A 21,133-nucleotide genomic window follows, 5' to 3' on the forward strand; every position below is an offset into this window, starting at 1 on the left:
CCTTTGGTTTGTTTGTTTACTCCAGTATAAATATTCTAAGTCTCTCAGGCCCTAATTTGTTCACTCTCTAGATACAAATATTTTTCTAAGAAAATATGTCCATTGATTCAGAGACACTTAAGAAAACATATTCATTAATTTTAGGATATTTAAAAACAAAATTGAAGTAAATATTTATAGAATTTTTATATTTGTTATATATGGAATATACCTATAGCCAAATAATTCTGTTAGAAAATAATTATTTTGTTTGGATCAATTGCTATGCATGTTATAAAGTGTGTTTTAAGAACATTTCCTTTACTGTGGTTTTTAAATATGCTGTGCTGACGACTGTTTTAATTAACAAAAGTTACTTGTGCACAGTAGTGTAGTAGTTTTAGGTAAAGACTCTGGTATATTCTACATATTTAAAAAATTTAGTTCCACCACATTTCTTAGGTGTGTTCCTTTTAATGTGCAATCATTGCTGAATTTTGAACAGTACAACTTTTCTTCCTTATTTTTTAAAATATAGATAAAAAAGATTCACTGAGTTTTATCAAAAATTCAATGCGAATAGTATATAATACTGAAAATAGTGTATTTACCAGATACTCAGTATGTATTATTTGTTTTTATTGAAATATTAACGATTAAGCAGAAGCAAGGAAATAGTTTATCACAGTTGATTAAGAACCAAAGCGGTTGATGTGAATAAAATATCATGGCCAGGTGAAGTGGTGCATGCCTAAACTTTCAGGGACTTGAGACACTAAGGCAAGAGGATAGTAAGTTCAAGGTCAGCTTCAGAAACACAGTAAGAGCCTGTCTCAAAAATAACAAATAAAAAAGACTGTGTGTATCGCTGAATCATAGAGTGTTCCCGGTTTGATCTTTAGTCCCAGAAAAAAAAAATATCTTTAGTGGCTTGTAATCACAATATTGGAAAAACTTTGCTTTACAGTAGGAAAACTTTGTATATCAGGGGAATAAGGGTTGCATAAGTTGAAATCGACAGATGAATGATACCAAATGACATGAGTTCTCATCTACATTAGTTGGGTCATAGCATTAAACAATATGACATTGCTGATTCTTCACCCGACTTATATCCTTCACTTAAGTTTCTTGTATATTTTTTAAGGGAATACTAAGATGCCGTCTAATCATAGCGAGGTCTGTGCCTATCTGAAAACAATTTTCTCTTTTCTACATGTTATAATGCTGGGTGTAGATATTTTATTTCAAAGTTGGATTTGCGCAATGAAGTGACTAAATTAGTGTTTGTTTTTAAAGGAACGGGAAACGTGGTAACTGTTCTTAAATAATACACAAAATAGTAGCATTCATTTCCTCAAAAATGATCAAAATCTTTGTACCCTGGGGCTGGGGTTATGGCTCAGTGGTAGAGCACTTGCCTAGTACATATGAGGCATGGGTTCGATCCTCAGCACCACATAAAAATAAATAAATAAAAGAAACCTTTTGTGTCCATCTACAATTAAAAGAAGAAAAACAAAACAACAAAAAAAACTTTGTACCCAAAGATCAAATCTGAACAGAACATTTGACTTTACTAAGTTTTAAGCCATAATATAATCCATCAATTAGGATGTAGATTCTGTAATAGGATAAGTAGATATTAAAAATTAAATATTTAATTTGCATCAATAAATACATTTTTGCCATTATATGCAGAGCACACTTATAATTGTTACCTATTCCAAATTTCTGAATGTCTGGCAAATTTTAAAAATTCATGAATAACGCTTGATAATTTCACTTTTGAGCTTCTATGATATGAGGCATACATACATCTCATTTACATATATTTTGAATTTTGCTTTTTACAAATTTTACTATGTTGAACAGACTCTTTCTGTGTTCACCATAACTTTGGGGTTCTCACCTATTCCTTAAGGAAAAAAATTACCTATCATCATATTGCTAATTCCAAATTAGTACTTAATAATTTTAGTTTTATTTTAAAGCATAGTTATTAATGACTTTTTGCAAACCAGAATGTCATATTAAAATTGCTAGAATAATTAGTGGCATTGAGAATAGATCCAGAAAGTTTAAAATAGAGAGAATTTGTTGACTGATTCAGGAAGGAATTGAAGACAATGGAGGATTAAAATAACTGCACGAGCTTTCAAGACCCCATAATACTCTTAGATTTTGAGCTGCAGTTAAGAGAATATTAAAAGAGAATAAGGTGAGCACCTGAGGGTAAAATTTTTTAAAATCTATTTCTGACATTTTTGACCTTAGTATTTAAGTAAAAATGTTTTATAGGATACTGGGCAAGGAAAATTCAACTCATAATAATCAGATATGGATATATGATTTAGGGGTTCAGTTCTATAGACATAATAGTTGGAACTTTGAAAATGTGTGGTATTTTTCAAAACAGTACTATATAATACAGAAAGGGTAACAATTCTACAGTGAGGATTGGTGAATGCTGTTATCAAGGGATTAGAATATGAATCATCAAAGGAATAATCCTCACATTTTTCTGATCTTTTGCTGCTGGAGATGAGAATTTCTCCATCTGTTTCCATGAGATCATTTTTTATTCATGGTTTGCCTTGTATTGGTGATTTATTACCCTCAGACTTTCTGCCTTTCAAAAATTCATAATCTTTTGAAAGATGGCACAATCCTTTGAACTACAAATTTTTCAGACCTCTCAAAATCACCTTTGAGTACCTTTCATGAATACTCCATTCCAGTTCATCTCCAGTTAAATTTTGACAATTTCAGCATGATTGCCTACAAAGTGGTATAAGTTTTCTTCCTACATTAACGATGCTGTTCTCAACACCAGCTTCCCAGTGTGTGATCCAGTCTCTGTTTGAATGTCTTCATTTTTAGATTGATGCTGGAAAGTGGATGGTGAAATTCTGACTTCCTCTCCTGTTAAGCATGCCCTTGTGTAACATCTTCTCACACTGAAGATGTGTGGTATGTCTGCCTAAAAGGAATTCAGGAAAAGATGGCATGTGACTTCTAAGGCTAGGTCATGGAAATCATCACAACATGGATCATTTGTTTTCCAGAAGCTCACTGCCATGCCAGGAAGACACTCAATGAACAATACGAAGGAGTCCACATGGTAAGGAGCGGCCACCTGCCGACTGTGCCAACTTGGAAGAAGATTCTTTATCCTTAGTCAAGTCTCCAGATGACTTCAACAAGCCTCATTAGAGACACTGAGCCACAGCCACCCAGGTAGGCTGCTCTCAAGTACTTGATCCACACAAACTGTCTAAGATAATAAATGCTAATTGTTGTTCTGAGCCATAATTTTTAGTAATTTGTTACAACACAATAACTAAGGTGACTAACATAATTAAATCACCAATATCCTGTCCTTTTTGTTAAAGTGTACCAGTATCTATTATATATAAGATGGTGGAACATAGCAGATACACAAGTTCAGGGTCACTAATTTCCAGGTTTCCTAACTCTTTGGGGGTATTTTGTGACACTACCACTAGTACCCTAACTTTTCTCACTTGCCTAGTAAATGAGTGCTACGTGGAATAGAATTTAAACCTTGTCCTAACTTTCCTGACAAGAGCAGTGGAGAATGGAAGGCAGAGATACACAAAGAGGAAAAAAAATAACATGAATGATTAACAAATTTTATCCCAAAAGCTATTATTGAAAAAATAACTAAATTCCAGGAAGGAGAAGGAATACTGAGTCCAGCTCTCAATAAGGGTTTCCTTTGATACCACCAAGCCCAAGTTTAACTTAAATCCAAATTAATTTAATGCCAATGAGTTCAAGAAAGAAGATAGGATTAGGATAATTAATACAAGGTTATAGCTACACACATCTTTCCCTATTGTGATGAGGTCTCCTTCTGATAGTGATCAATTGAAGGGGCAGGAAAAAAAAAGAGCAACTCCTTTTTAATAAATTGTTCAGCCATGGAAATAGAAAGATATTAATTAGAGACACATTGAGAATAAAGAATCACAAAGATTTGGGTTAAAACTAGCCATTTCTTAGATGTATTTTATAGTTATATGAAGGTCATCTAGGAATAAGGCCCATTAGCACTAAAATCACAGAATGAGTTTCCAGTTATATAAGCTTATATGTCATTAAAACAATTGACAACACTATTTAGAAACAGTCATTTAATCTATTAATAGTTTTTTAATCAATTAATTGATTGACTTTTGAATGGCTTGGAAATATAAGGATAAGCTACTCTTAGTTGTAATATATTATCCTTTTTTATTGCTGATGATATGCTCTTGGTAATTATTTTGAGAGTCTGGGAACATTTTGTTGAGAACTTTTATACCCATGTCCATGAGTGATATTGGTGTATACTTTTTTCTTATGGAATATCTAATTTTAGTGTCAGGATAGTGCTGGCCATAAAATGGGTTGAAAAGTGTCTCCCCACTTTCACGTTCATGTAGAATTAGTATTATTTGTTCCTTTAAATGATCATCCCAAGAAAAGCATAAAAATTATTTGGAAAAAATGAACATTCATTGATTCATAATAAAAATCTCAACAATATAGGAAAAATTGGGAACATCACTATCTAATAAAAAGCACCTATTAAATACTAGGGGGTGCGCTGATGAGTCTTATTCTGCCAGGGCCCGACCAGGTCACAAGGAATCTGAAGGTAGCTAGGCTAGAGGAGGATGCCCTTGAGCCCTGGAGTCATGGCCTTGTTGCTGTTGCTGTTGTTTGTGAGGGTGCAGAAGTAATGCATTGGCCTTTCTGCTACGCAGAGTGGTGTGTGTGTGTGTATCCTCTTAGGCTTGACAAAAAATGTTGGAATACCATACTCAATCAGACATTATACTAAGTGTTGGGACACAGAACTGAGTATGCTGCAGTGTAGAGTAGGTGGACAAGAAAATTGTCGCAATAAAGCGTGATAATACAAGGCAATGATAGCACAAGGTTCACTAGCCCTACAGGTAGAAGTGCAGTTAAAGGGGAAAAGGAGTGTCCAGAAAACTATCCTGGACACAGTGAATTCCTGGACTGAATCCTTAAAAAAATAATAGACAGTAGCCCAGCAGAGAAGAGAGTACTCTGAAGAAGGGAATTGGCATTGTGGCTGCAAAGCCTGCTAAAATAAATGATATTGGTGATGCTAGAGAAATAAGCAAGGGCAACTGAAACAAGACATCTGAACTTCATCCTTATAACAGCAGGGAAACGCCAAAGGATTTTTAAAAATTTTTTTTTATTATAGGTGGACACAATAACTTTATTTTATGTAATGCTGATAATCAAACCCAGTGCCCCATGTATGCCAGGAGAACGCTCTGCCTCTGAGCTACAGCCCCAGCCAGGAAACACCAAAGGATTTTAAGAAGCATTTTTAATGTCTCTTCTCCATGGAACTGTAAATTCTGAAGGCGAACTATAATGTCTTTTTTGTTCTTCATGTTATTTCCTCAGGACTTAACCCAGTGCTTATATATATACATATATACGTATATATACACACATATTACATATATATGAATTTATGTAATATATTCATATATATGTAGGGATGAATAGCATAATTAGATATGCAGAAATAGCATTTGTCAATAATGTGAAATTTTGCAAAAGATTAATGCTGAGAGAATAAAGGCAGTAGTCATGGAGCTATAAAGTAGCAGATGCATATTACAAAGCTCTTGTTCTACTCCTTGGTTGAGAAGGAGTCCTCCCTCAGTGATGATACCAGAAATTTGGCCTGGGATTGAATGAATATTACCACTCTGTACCCAGAAGAGGGAATTCAGGGAGAAAGGAGCAAGGGAAAAGGATAAAGATAATTTTATTATACTGAGCTTGCCTTCCTTGAGGAACTTCCAACTCTCCCATTCATGTTCCTATAACTACTGTTCTTCCATTCACTGGCATTTCCAGTCCTTGGCTCCTCTTTCTCCTTTTCTATCTGATAGATTGCTGCTGTATCCATTTAACACTGTGACTTGGTAAACCTGGCAATGTCCAGCTCATGATCATTTGAGTTGCATGGTCAGGCTCTCGGTCTCTACTGGGGTCCAGTAACATATCAGGGGCTAAATTTTCAAATGACTTGGTATCGTAAGAAAAGCTTTGCTCCAGAATGCTGAGGTTCTACTATATGACTCTTTTATCAGGATTTGCCTAAGATTCCACATAATATCCCTTATCTACTATAGACATCTCTCACACTATTGAGTCAAAGGAGTGAGACAAAGGGTCAAATAGCGAGGCAACTTTCATCTCAGTATGGATTGTCCTGCTCAGGAACCTTCTGAAACTGGCAATCTTCTAAGTCACACAATGAATGTGTTGGAGCTATCTTCCCAAAAGTGGTATACATGGTCTCTAAAAGCCAAAGAGACCCACCAAGTACTCTGCCATTTTCCTATTAATAAAGAGATAGGTTAGAGAGGTTGTCCCAGCATGCCCCAGAACTTTGGACACCTAAAACTTTACAAATGTAGCAGGCCTCTAATCTTAATATGCTTTAACTTCCACCTTCTGGCATTGAAGTACCTACCATAACATGAAGGGCAGTGTTTCTTCAACTAGAATGTACATGCAAACACCTGGGGAGCCTGAAATGCAAGTTTCTGATTCAATAAGTCTGAGATGGGGCCCAAGATTTGCCATTATTGGTGCCAATTTTTTAACCCTCCCTTTGTTCATAGTCCTTGCCATATAACTTTAGAATTTTTTCTACTAGGGGACAAATTCATTATTGGTGGGGTCTGCTTTTTGAATTTGCCTTGTTAAAATATATCTAAAACTCAGGAAACAGCATTCCCAGAACTTCTGCAGTCAACCACACATGCACAGAGTGGCAAATGAAAATTGAGGTTAAGCAAGGCCATACTCTGCCTTCTTGTTGCACTTTTCATACCGGAAACTAGTGCCCATTTTTTGATCTACTTAGTGTTACATTTTCCTCATTTTTCTGCTTTTTGTAAGTGATTTCAATGTTTATAAAGTCCCTGCTTGTAGTTCCCAAGCATAACGATGAAGTATTGCCTACTGTTTCAAAGTATAAGAAAACTATAATGTTCCTTGCAGAGAAAATAAGTTTGTTTAGATAAGCTTATTATAGGCTTTGAGTTATGGTGCTGCCAGCCATAGTTTGGTGTTAATGAATCAACAATATATATTGTAACTTTAAAGGGAAATGCCCATAAAATAAGGTTATGTATTGATCAGCTAATGAAATGTGGACAGAGGCTCCCAGAATCTAAACTATTTCCTTTGGAACAATGGTTCTGTTGGTATGCATAATATCATCATAATGGAATTTTTTAATTAAATATTTTACAATTTTATAATAAATATTGTGGCATGCCTATACATACTGTCATTGAGACTTGCCATTTATTTATATAAATCCATGCACTTTCACTTTCAGTTGCCTTAGAGGTATAATTTTAAGGAGGGAAACTGGGAATTTAAGCCAGGGGTGCTTTACCACTAAGTAACATCCCCAAACTTTTTCTTCCTTATTTTGAGACAGGATCTCAGTAAGTTGTTGAGGGCCTTGTTAAGTTGCTGAGGATGGCAAGTTTGATTGCAAGATCAAACTTGCACTCCTCCTGTTTCAGCCTCCTGAGTTGCTGGAATTATAGGTGTATGCTACCACACCTGACAATAGCAATATAATTCTAATGGTTGCCAAAGAACATCAGGATTTATCATCATTTTATCACACAGTTTCATTTTTTTTCAGTAACTGATAAAACATACAACCTCAGAATTCAGTAGTTTCCATTCAAAGACAGAAAGAAGTTTTGACATATTAATGTTTGATGCCTTGGGGCTGGGGATGTGGCTCAAGAGGTAGCGCGCTCGCCTGGCATGCGTGCGGTCCGGGTTCAATCCTCAGCACCCCATACAAACAAAGAGGTTGTGTCCGCCGAGAACTAAAAAATAAATATTAAAATTCTCTCTCTCTCTCTTAAAAAAAAGAACATCAAGATTTATCATCATTTTATCACATAATTTCATTTTTTTTCAGTAACTGATAAAACATACAACCTCAGAATTCAGTAGTTTCCATTCAAAGACAGAAAGAAGTTTTGACGTATTAATGTTTGATGCCTTAACAAGAGTACTTGAAACTTAGAAACTGCTATCTCATCCTTATAAATTCACTTTTTATTTTCTGAAGGATTTGGTAATTTCTTCACTCTTAAACTGAAATGAGCAACTATTTTGCTTTATCTATTATTAAAGCAAAAATCTGAGATTAGTTAAATTTAACAAAGTTCATTTAAAGAAGAAAAGATTCTACAACCAGGAGGCATTCTGGACCAGTTGGTTCAGAATGCCCCATATCACCATATGTGCACATTACATTTTTTTGTAAGAAAAATCAAAGTGACATACCAAAACAACCTGATTAGCTGCAATTGGCATTTGACTTATAGGATGATGAGACGTTTGCTTCATTTGGACATAGTTTTATAATTTTGCCACCTGTGGTTGGCTAATACTTGATTGCTTGGTTACAAGGGTACACTCTTAGGTTACAATTTGTCTACAGGTCAAGCTAGGGTATAGTTCACTATTTACAGAGGCCACTTTAGGTCAAACTTTATCACCCAACCAAGGAGACAAATTGAGACCCAACTTAAACTGAGTTTAACACTACTCAAAGCTATCCACTTCTTTTTTAAAAATATTTTTTAGGTGTCAATGGACCTTTATTGTATTTATTTATATGTGATGCTGAGAATCAAACCCAGTGCCTCACACATGCTAGACAAGCACTCTACCAGCAAAACCCCAGCCATTACCCACTTCTTTTGAAAGTTGTAAATTATTTGGTTGCTTTGCAAGAAAACATAGAATTGTGATCATTCCTCCAATAATCCATATCTGTTTCATCAATACAATTTAAAGCACACTGTTCTGTTTTCATGCCTATTTCTACAATGGATATTTTTGTTATACCAAATCACAGCACAATCTTTTTAAAGACAATTTGAATGGCAATTATACATAATAAGTATAGAGGCAGTAATAATCATGACTTAGTAGAAGTGTTGAAGAGCTATGACCACATTCAGGCACACCTGCAAAAACAACTGAGTCACAAGTGCTGCTTGGGTGAAGAAGCCATCTGATGCAACATGCAGTAAAATTTCTTGACATGTTAATGTGAAAACAAGAACATTTAAGAATTGGTGAAACGCAGTATGAATTTCATGTGAAAGTTTTCTAAATGCATTTTCATTAGAGGTTCCGATATAACTATTTTGCTTTCTTTATTGAGTAGGCCAGACTTTGCCCAAAAGCTAAGAATTTTAAGCCTTGCTTTAAGCTCTTTAAACCCTTAGGATGCAATATAAGTGATCATGTTTATTCCCAGTTGTATATCTTTGCTTATACTGTCCATTGATTGCCGTTACCATCCCACCACCATCACTATTATCGCCATCACAAAACACACACAAGCACTCAAAATTTTTTGTGTGTGTGATACTGGGGATCAAACCTAGGAGTGTTTTAGTACTGAGCTGCACCTCAGTCTTTTTTTTTTTTTTTTTGAGACAGGGTCTTGCTAAATTTGCCCAGGCTGGCTTCGCACTTGTGATCCTCCTGCCTCAGCCTCTGAGTAGTTGAGATTACAGGCATGTATCACTGCTCTTATCAAGCACTCATGTTCTTGAATAGCCTGGTGTACAACACATTCGGTCAGCAGAAAGCAACTGAAAGGGCTGGGGTTGTAGCTCAGCGGTAGAGCGCTTACTTAGCATGTGTGAGGCCCTGGGTTCAATCCTTAGCACCACACAAAAATAAATAAGTCAAATAAAGATATTTAAAAAAAAAAAAAAAAGCAGCTGAAAAGGGTTTCAGTAGGTACACTGGGAATCTGGGATCTCTCTGAAATAAGATTGCAAACAAAATTAAACCAGACCATTGCAGTGCTAGTTAGCTTTTAGCTAACCGATGTCATGTAGCACTCCTGAACTCCAATTTTCTTATCTTTAAAATAACTAGAATATAAGATCTAGATAACTTATGGGCTTCTTTGGAGGATTGAATATCACCATGATGATAAAGCAGCCAGTATTTGTTCAGGAACTTGGCTATTTGCTTTACATACATAATCATATTTATGCTATATAAAAACCTCTTGAGACAAATAATAATAGCTCTATTTTTACAGATGAAAAGCTGACACTCCAAAAGACTAACTACTGTAGTCACACAGAGAAGTGATGAAAGAGGGACTTAGATTTGGGCCTGTAAAGCTCCTAGCACTTCACTGATACTCTCTCCACTCTCTTAGTTTTATGGTGCTGCTGTGAAAAATTACCACAACTCTACTTACTTAAAACAAGATAAATGTGCACAGTGGCACACACCTATAATTCCAGCAGCTCGGGAGGCTGAGGTAGAAGGATTGTGAGTTCAAAGCCAGCCTCAGCAAATAATCGAGGCGCTAAACAACTCAGGGAGACCCTGTCTCTAAATAAAATACAAAGAAGGGGTGGGCTGGAATTGTGGCTCAGTGGTAGAGCACTTGCCTAGCACATGTGAGGCCCTGGGTTCAAACCTCAGCACTACATTAAAAAAATAAATAAAGGTATTGTATCCAACTACAACTAAAAAATAAATATTACAAAAAAAAAAAAGAGTGGGAATGTCGCTCAGTGGTTAAGTGCCTCTGAGTTCAGTCCCTGATACCAAAAAAAAAAAAAAAAGTATCATTCTACAATCTGAAGTTCAGACTTCTTAAATGGCTATCACTGGGCTGTACTTAAAGTGTTGGCAGGACTGTGCTTCTTTTGGCATCTATGTGGAAGACTCTGTTTTCTTTCCTATTCCAACTTCCACAGGCTGTCTACATTCTTTGGCTCTTGGTATCCTTTTATATTCAAATCCATCAAAAGCCAGTTAAATCTTTCGCACATGGTATTACTCTGATGCTATCTCTAACCAGTCTGCCTCCATCTACCACATTTAAGGATTCTGGTCATTACATCTACTCACCTGACTAATCCTGGAACATCTCCTTTTTTTTTTTAAAGAGAGAGTGAGAGAGGAGAGAGAGAGAGAGAGAGAGAATTTTTTTTTAATATTTATTTTTAGTTCTCGACGGACACAACATCTTTGTTGGTATGTGGTGCTGAGGATCGAACCTGGGCCGCACGCTTGCCAGGCGAGCGCGCTACCGCTTGAGCCACATCCCCAGCCCCTGGAACATCTCCTTTTAAGACCAACTGATTAGCAACCTTAATTTCCCAATACTATGCAACATAATATATTCATAGATTCTGGGGATTGAGAAGCAGACATCTTTGGAAGGCTATTATTCTGCTTACTGTGTTCATTGATAGTATAGTATCATATAGTATAGTAATATGTAAATATGTTTAGCGAATATTTATTTTTGTTTCCTTAGCATTTTTAATCTAAGTTTAGTTATATTATCCTTACCTATATTTCCTATAGGTATATCTTTCACCCCTACTGGTGCTAGTGACTTTACCAATGACACAGTTCAACCCCTTACAGACAATAGGAGCCATGGAGCAAAAATAGTAATACATCACCCTAGAACAAATAGTTGTCCTAGGCTTGTGCATATGACCCAAGCTGGTTAATCAGTCTTTCTCTGAAAATTGAGATTGAAGGGTAGGTGGCTGCTTCTTTTCCCTTGGATCATGAACTGTAATTTGATCCCAAAGATGCTGGTGGTCATATGTTCCCATATAAATGCGCTGTTCCCCTTCCCCAGCAGCTCATGGAAAAATGCAGCCACAAGATAAGCAGATGGTAGCTGAGAAACAGAGACTGGGCCCTTTGCTATTCAAATCTCACAATTCTGTTGTCTCTGCAGCACGTTCCACCCTTATATTTCAGAGATGGAAGATATGAGACAATAATTCCTGCTATTTTGCTTATACTAGCTTGAATTGGATTTCTATCACTTGACATAAAAAAGCCCTAAGAGGGCTGGGGTTATGGCTCAGTAGTAGAGCGCTTGCCTCATATGTGTGAAGCACTGGGTTCAATCCTCAGCACCACATAAAATAATAAATAAAATAAAGGTATTGTCAACTAAAAATTTTTTTTTAAATCCCTAAGATAAAAGCTTAAATTGAAGTATTTCTTGCTTCACATGTGTCAATTTTGTTTTCCCTATTACACTGTAACCTCTGGATCAAAAAAGTTCATGACATAGTTCTGTAGACTTCCTCCTATGCATATAATAGTACTAGGTTTACTGCAAGACCACCATATTTTCTGATTTATATGTCCTACTTACATGTCATGAGATGACATTAAATATAAGGCAAAATATGTATTAAATATAAGACAAAAGTTATACTCATGCACCTTAAATTTTAGCATTTTCCTTAACACTTCATAAAATTCATATTTTCCAAGTGTGAAACTTGTATAAGTTCTGATCTCTGGTAAGACCAAGGTCTTAAAAGTAAATAGTTTATCAGATATGTTGCTGGAATGTCCAGAACACAAGATGGAGAGTAAGAATTGGCAGAGATTTCCTTAAATACTACTGATATTTTATTCTCCCTAAATTAGATCCATGGTTTTAGGAAAGGGACACTCACACTGAATAATAAAATAATCAACAATTTTAAATGAATGAATGAAAAATAGAGAAATACTAAATATTAATTTTTAAAATATATCTTTTTATCTTTTTTAGAACATTTTACAGTCAAAATTTGTATTGTGTAGTTATATGCATACGCCCTGTGGAGCAAAAATATGATGGCAGCCAAGAGCGAAGGGGAAAGATTTCTTTTTTTTTTTTTTTTTTTTTTTGAGAGAGAGAATTTTTTTGATATTTATTTTTTAGTTCTCGGCGGACACAACATCTTTGTTGGTATGTGGTGCTGAGGATTGAACCCGGGCTGCACGCACGCCAGGCGAGCGCGCTACCGCTTGAGCCACATCCCCAGCCCCTAGGGGAAAGATTTCTTGACAAATAGAACAAATTCACTGACCAACTGGATGTGCAATAGCGTTCTATCTTTTCATCTGAATTCCATAGGAAGGAAATCTTTTGATTATTTCAGGGACTATGTTCTCAAGCTAATTAGTACGTTTAATGAGAGCTTCATTCCAGATATAGTTTTAGTTGTTTTACGTGAATTAACCAACATAATTCTACAACAACACTATGAGTGGTTTGTAGTAGGCAGGATTCCAGAAATGCTCAACTCTCAATAATTCTCATCCTCTGATTCTTTTTTTTTTCAGTTGTTGATGGACCTTTATTTTATTTTATTTATATGTGGTACTGAGAATCAAACCCAGTGCCTCACACATGCTAGGCAAGCACCCCACCACTGAGCCATGAGCCCTCCCCTGATTATTTCAATGAACACTAATCTAGGTACTTCTCTGAAGGAATTTTTCAGATGTAATTAAAGTCATGTATCTTAGTGTTACTGCTGTTGACCATGACGAGTCCTTCCTTCCCCAGTGTTGAAGAATAACACCAGAGAAGCACGCCGAGGCAAGGTCAGAGTGGAAATTAGAAGTTTATTAAAGGACAGCAGAAAAGACTTCTCCCGGAGGAAGAAGGGGACCCAAGAGATGGAATCCGTAGAAGTGAGGTTGTTTCCCCTTTTTATAGTTCTTTCAGTGATGGAATGTAGGTGGGAAGGCCCCAGGGATGGGACACAGGTGGGCCAAAGAAGTAATCTGGTCAGGAAGGACTTCTGAGTCAGTATCTTCAAGTTTGCTGGGGGCTGTTCATTAACACTTCTTTGGGATGGGCCTTGGACTTTTCCCAGACTTGGTTAACATTCCAAGAGTTGTTCAACTTTTCCCAGAATTCATTCTAAACATGGTCTCCATTTTGGATCTTACTCAATATTAGACCCAATTTACCTAACTTAACTGACTACCTAACTTTAAATCTGGCTTCATTAGGAAGGTTATTCTAGATTATTTGTGTATGTCTGAACTAAACATTTCAACCCTTAAACATAGAGAACTTTCTCTGGCTGGAATCAGATGTGGTAAAAAAGGCAGAGGAGAAATGCTGCAGAGGGAGAGATCAGAAAACACGGAGAGGTTTTTATTTGACTTTGAAGATAGAGGCAGGGAGTACATGTCAAGAAAGCTGAGACTCCTCATCTAAAACCAGCAAGAAAACAAATGTACAAAACTGAATTTTTCTAACAATTTAATTTTTTATTTTTTGGTACTAGAGATTGAGCCCAGGGGAACTCTACTACTAAGCTACATCCCTAGCTTTTTTTTTTTGAGACAGGGTCTTGCTAAATTGCCTTAAGTAGCCTGAAACTTGAGATTCTCCTGCCTCAGCTTCCCGAGTCACTGAGATTAACAGGGGTGTGTCACCAGACCTGGTTCTTTTCTTTCTTTCTTTTTAAATAACAATTTGAATCTGAAAGCATATTCGCCCCTCTAGCCTCCAGAGAGGAATTTCCCTCCATCATCTCACCAGTACATTTCTAGATTAGAAACTAGAGAGTCCTGATTACTAACTTCAACTACAGCACTTGATTAGATTCTGGTTGGGGGAAGGAATAACTTTCAAGAATAGTGTTGAAATGATTGGGAATTTTAACTTAGCCCATTTATTAGATAATCCTGTTTTATCAATGCTAAATTTCCTGAATTGTTATTATTTAGGAGAATGCCTTTGTTTTAGGAGATATGCACTCAAGTATTGGGGAATGAAGCAGTCTCATTACTGTGTTGTTGAATATGATTTGCTACTATTTTTACATCTAATATCATCAAGGCTATTGATCTGTAGTTTTCTTTCCTTGGTATGTCATTAGCTGGATTTAGTATGATGGTGATACTGGCTTCCACCCATTGCTATTTTATGGAATAATTTGAGGACCATTGGTATTAGTTCTTCTTTAAAGATCAAGTAGAATTCAGCTGAGAATCCATCTGGTCCTGGACTTTTTCTTTTTCTTTCTTTTTTTAAAAAATATTTTGTTTTAGTTTAGTTTGTTTTAGTTGTTAGACACAATACTTTATTTTATTTTTATGTGGTACTGAGGATCAAAGCCAGTACCATGCACATGCTAGGCGAGCACTCTACTACTGAGCCATAACCCCAGCCCCTGGACTTTTCTTTGTTGTTTTTTTTTTTTTTAAATGCTTTTACCTCATTGCTTGTTATTGATCTGTTTAGGTTTTATATATCCTTTCCGTTCAATTTTGGCAGGTCATATCCATTTCTTATATACTTTCCAATTTGTTGAAGTAAAAATTTACAAAATTGTTTTTAATGATCATTTGGATTTCTGTGATGTCTATGGTGATATCTCCTTTTGCATTTCTAATTTTATTAATATGGGTCTTCTGTCTTTTTCTTGTATTTCTTTTCCTTTGTGTATGTGTGTGTGCATGCATGCTGGGGACTGAATGAGAACATACAATGCAAGCACATTACCACTGAGCTACATCCCAGCCCTTCTTTTTCTTTTGGTTAGTTTGGTTAAGGTCTTATCAATCTTTATCTTTTTGAAGAACCAATTCATTGTTTCATTGATCCTTACATATTTTTTTTTAAAAAATCTCTATTTCATTGACTTCAACTTTGATCTTAATTAGTTCATTCTTTCTACAGATTTAGGGATTTGTTTTTGTTGTTTTAATATTATTTAATTGTAGATGGACATGATAGCTTTATTTAATTAATTTATTTTTATGTGGTCCTAAGGATCAAACCTAGTGCTTCACACATGCAAGGCGAGCGCTCTACCACTGAGCCCCACGTCCAGCTCCATTGTTGTCGTTTTATGAGGGATTTGATATGCATCATTAAGTTGTTTATTTGGGATCTTTCTGATATTCTTGTGTAGGCATTCATAGCTATAAAGTTGCCTGTTAGAACTGCCTTTGTAATGTCCCAGAGGTTCTATTATGTTGTATCACTATTCTTATTTAAGAATTTTAAAATTTCTTTCCTGATTTATTCTATCATTTATTCATCATTCTAAAATATATTGTTTAGTTTTCATATGTTTATATAGTTTCTATAGTTTTTAATTTTCATATTTCTAATCTCATTCCATTATTGTCAGAAGGAGACAAGGAAATATTTTGATTTTTCTATATTTGATAAGAGTTGTTTTGTGTCCTAAAATATGATCTGTTTCAGAGAAGGTACCATGAGCAGCTGGAAAGAAAGTGAATTTGGCTGTTTTGGAGCAATATTATATAGATGTTCACTAAATCCATTTGATGTGTGTGTGTTGCATGCGAATGTGTGTGTGTGTGTGTGTGTGGGTTGACTCAGGATTGGACTAAGGGCACTCTACCACTGAGCTACATTTCCCCCTGTTGTTTTTAAATTTTTATTTTGAGACAGGGTCTTGCTAAGTTGCCAAAGCTGATCTTAAACTTGTAATCCTCTTGCTTTAGCCTTTCAGTTTTCTAGGATTACAGGCATGCATCACTGTACCCAGATTGATTTCAATTTTTTTTTTTTTTTTAGGTCTGTTGGATCTTGGTTGAGTTTATGCCTGGATGACCTGTCTTTTGGTAATAGAAGTGTGTTGAAATATCCCAATGTTTTTGTCATGGGGTCTATCTGATTTGTTGTTGTTGTTATTACTGGGGATTGAATCAAGCTACTTCACCACTGAGCCACATCCCTAGCCCTTTTCATTTTTTATTTTTAGATAGGGTCTTGCTAAGTTGCTTAGGACCTGGATAAGATACTGGTGCTAGTCTTGAACTTGTGATACTCCTGTCTCAGCCTTCTAAGTTGCTGGGATTACAGGCATGGGTCACCATACCTGGTATCTATCTGATTCTTTAAGTCAACTAGTGTCTGTTTCTTGTAATTAGGTGTACCAACATTTGGAATATAAATATTTACTATCATGACTTCTGGATGGATTGTTCCCTTTATTCCTATGGAGAAATTTTCTTTGTCTCTTCTGATTAATTTTGGCAGAAGTCTGCTTTTTCAGACATGATAATAGCTACTCCTGCTTGTTTTAGGGCTCCATTTGCATGGCATATCAATGTCTATGCTTTTACTTTCAGTCTATGACTGTCTTTGCCTGTAATGTGAGTCTCTTGCAAAAACATATAGTTAGGTCTAAGATGTTTATTAATTACTGCAATTTTGATTTATTTCTAATGTTTAATTTGGTCCCGTTTCTCATTTGCTTAGCTACTCTTCAAATGAAATTTGTCCATTTATGAGCTCTTGCATTTGTTTTTCTTTTATTTTTTTTTCTGGTGTAATATCTAAGTATATTCTGAAGTGGCAGCTTAGTAGTTATTAATTCTTTTATTTTTATTTATCTTAGAAGGTTCTTATTTCTTGTTTGATTATGAATGATAGCTTTGTTGGGTATTCAAATCTGGGTTGACAGTTATTTTCTTTCAAGGCTCAGAAAACATCATTCCTGGATTTTAGAGTTTGTATTGAGAAATCAGAAGTAATTCTGATTGGTCTACCTCTAAATATGACCTGACATTTTTCTCTTGAGACTTTTAAAAATTCTGTCCTTGTTCCATATGGTCAGTATTTTAATTGTAATTGTGGAAAGATTCTTTTTAAGTATTGTGTATTTGAGGTTATAAAGGAATCATGTATCTAGATGCTCTTATAATTTCCAAGGTTTGGAAATTGTCTTATTACTTCCTTGAAGAGGTTATCTCTACCTTTATCCTGCATCTCACAATCCTCTTCAATTCCAATGATTGTTTAATGTTCAAAGCTAGCCATTTTGTCTTCAAGCTCTGGGATTCTGTCTTCTGCCTGGTCTATTATTAGACTTTCAACTGAGCATATTATTTGACTTATTGTGCCTTTCATTTCCTAGATTTCTGTTTGATTTTTTTTCAATATCTTATCTCCTTGAATTTCTCATTCATGTCCTGTACTGAATTCTTTAATTGCTTCATTTTTCTGTGTTCTCTTGGAATTTGTTGATCATTTTAGTAATCATTCTTTGAATAGTTTAACTGACATTTCACTCATTTCAATATCTTTGGAGTCAGTTGCTGGTGAATTATGAGCTTTAGGAAGTGTAATGTTAATATATATATATATATATTTTTTTTTTTCCCTTGTATTCCTGTGTTGAATTTTGTGCATCTGTCTTCAACTCTTTCATGTGGGCCATTTTAGGTCACGGTCTTCTCTAGCCAAAGTGTTCTGGGATATCATGTTGTTGTGATATTTTCAATATATTTCCAAGTGGTTTATAACATAATTTCTGTTATGGTTTAGGTTTGAGGTGTCCCCCAAAAGCTCATTTGTGACACATGCAAGAAAATTGAGAGGTCAAATAATTTAGTTATGAGAATTTTAACATAATCAGTGCATTAATCCCCTAAGAGGGATTAACTGGGTGCTAACTATAAGCAGGTAGGGTGTGGTTGGAGGAGGTGGGTTATTGGGGGTATGCCTTTGGGGTATATATTTTGTTCTTGATGAGCATATCTTTCTCAATGCTTCTTGGTGGCCATGTCCTGAGCTTCTTTCCTCTGCCTCACTCTTCTGCCATAATGTTTTGCCTTACCTCAGGCCCTGAGGAATGGAGTTGGTCATCTATAGACTTAGATCTCTGAAACCATGAGCACAAAATATAAACTTCCCTCCTTTAAAATTGTTCTTGTCAGGTCTTTTGGTCAGAGCAGCAAAAAGACTGACTACAACAATTTCCATCCTAGTTTATTGGTGATGATTAGTGTATTATTATTATTATTATTATTTTTGGTACTGAGGATTGAATTCAGGGGCCCTCAACCACTGAGCCACATCCCAGCCCTATTTTGTATTTTATTTAGAGACAGGGTCTCACTGAATTTCTCAGTGTCTTGCCATTGCTGTGGCTGGCTTTGAACTCAGGATCCTTCTGTCTCAGCCTCCTGAGCCACTTGGATTATAGGCAGGCACAACGGCTCCCAGCCTGATTACTGTATTTTGATACAGTGTGTTTTGTGTCAGAGCTTGATAATCATTCTTACCCTGTAGGTTTCACTAGTGTGGATCTTTTGTAGATTAGGTAGTTGTATCCAATAGAGTATGTAGGGTACAACCTCTTTGATTGCTCTTCTACATTTAACAACTCTGCATATTCTAAAGGGTTAGGGAGCATTCTGGATTGAGACCCCCAACACCATTGTAAGTCCATAGTGTTTTTTACTTCTCTGTTATGCTATAGGAGTGGATGTCTATGAGTGTGACCTGAGGGCCAACCTAGCCATTCATACTTGGGTCCTGATCATTGGTTTGAGGTTTTTGCCTCCCCTATTCTTTGTATTAAAATGTTACTGAAGTTTGATCATGGGTAGTTTGTATGTGGAACAAGGCACACTCTCTCTTGGCTGGGTTTTGGGTACAGCTCAGCAGTAGTCTCTACCCTGTGAACTCATAGTGCCCCAGTAGATCCCAGAATCTCTCAGAAAAAGAAGCAAACCACAGCAGCAGCAACAACAGTGAACAATATAAAACATTAAAGTAAATATCCAGTGCCTACAACAACAACTACAACATTACCCTGGAAACAGGAATGGCAGGAGCAGCAATTGATAATAGCAACAATAATACATGGTCATTATTTTTTGGTACTGAGTATTAAGGTAATACCTGGCATTAAGGTAAATAGCAGCTGTCAACTACACCATCTACAGTATTGATAACTGCAACATGAATGGTGGGGCAGTAATTATATGTACCAAATATTTCTAAAAGATGGTAAAAGTACAGTTCATTAGGAGAAAAGAGAATGTGGTAGAAAGGTAAAAGGAAGTTTAGAGGGGCTGGAGTTGTGTCTCAGTGGTAAAGTGCTCACCTCCCACGTGTGAGACCCTGGGTTTTATCCTCAGCACCACATAAAAATAAATAAGTGAAATAAAGGTGTTATGTCCAACTACAACTAAAAAATAATATATATATATATAAAGGAAGTTTAGAATGTTTAAAATGTTAACAGAGAGAAAACATAAGAGATGTAGCCAGTGATGTCTATAAAGTAAGCAGAGAACGACATAAAAAGATGAAGCAAAATAAACAGAGAACAAGAGAATTAATTATGTGTGTGTATATGTATATGTGTTTGTGTGTATGCCACAATCTGCACAGCCTAACTAGCAGATTATGAAGAGGAGTGATGGGAGATTGGAAGAATAAAGACTCACATACACAGATCTTGAAGATGAACAGCTGGGATCTGGTGGAGCGCCGCTCTCTGATGGAGAAGCAGGTCTAAAGAATTACGCCAGCAATCTTTATTTTATATGTCTCATTAATCAGATTAAAGATTATGCAAGCATTTATTCTTTATATTCATGAAAGTTACAGAATTAGCAACATTATGTAGCTTATTCCTCAGTTACATACAACAGACCCAATGTGCAATGTTAGGAGATTTGTGTAGCTCTCAAAAAAGTTCGTTGTTTAAAGTTACTGCTATGCAGGTAGGTTCAGGAGCAGCAGAGCTGGTGAAACATTGTGGTTGTCTAACAAAAGAGTTCCTTTATTCCCAGGAGCTGTGTGCCTGAGATCAAGGTCTAGACTGATAAGACTCTAGCATGGAGTGTCCTTATGGAGGACATTACCATAGCAACTAGGCATCCTGCACCTTTACACAGAAACTTTCCCAGGCATCAAGCATTCCACAGCCATGAAGTCATCAGGCACCCCAATTTCTGACATTGCTCTCCCATTCACTGTCTCTGCTCTCCACATGTGCATATGTACATATGTACACATTATACACACATATATATCCCATGAATCAATCAACACAGTACAGTAAGAACTTATAGGGGGAAAAGAAAATAATTCTTTTTTTTTTTTTTTTTTGTACCATGAATTGAACTCAGGGGCACTCAACCACTGAGCCCCATTCCCACCTGTATTTTGTATTTTATTTAGAGACAGGTCTTACTGAGTTGCTTAGCGCCTTGCCATTGCTGAGACTGGCTTTAACTTTATGATTCTCCTATCTCAGCCCCCCAAGCCACTGGAATTCCAGGCATGCACCACTGCACCCGGCTAATTTTAATGAAAAATGAAAGGATTTTCTCCACTGAGGTTATCAAACCTGTTGGTAAGGATGGATGGTCACTGCTTGTGGCAGACCACCCTTCTTTTTGTTTATTCTTGGCCAAGTATCCCTTAGAGAGAGCAAGGGTTGGGCTT

The 21,133-nt window shown here is 36.1% G+C and overlaps 1 protein-coding gene across 1 annotated transcript in view; it reads left to right on the top strand.

The window, feature by feature from the left end:
- The window catches only part of LOC113178419 (TSC22 domain family protein 1-like), a gene marked incomplete at its 5' end in the record, with an annotated part of 97,521 nt that extends 77,368 nt beyond the window's left edge, over positions 1-20,153 (top strand). The window contains 4 exon segments of the mRNA XM_077795481.1: positions 3,048-3,219; positions 13,457-13,589; positions 16,460-16,506; positions 20,072-20,153.
- Between the last annotated feature and the right edge of the window lie 980 nt (positions 20,154-21,133).

The sequence above is a fragment of the Urocitellus parryii genome, chromosome 2 (genome assembly GCF_045843805.1).
Source record: "Urocitellus parryii isolate mUroPar1 chromosome 2, mUroPar1.hap1, whole genome shotgun sequence".
In the NCBI taxonomy this organism is placed as follows: Eukaryota; Metazoa; Chordata; class Mammalia; order Rodentia; family Sciuridae; genus Urocitellus; species Urocitellus parryii.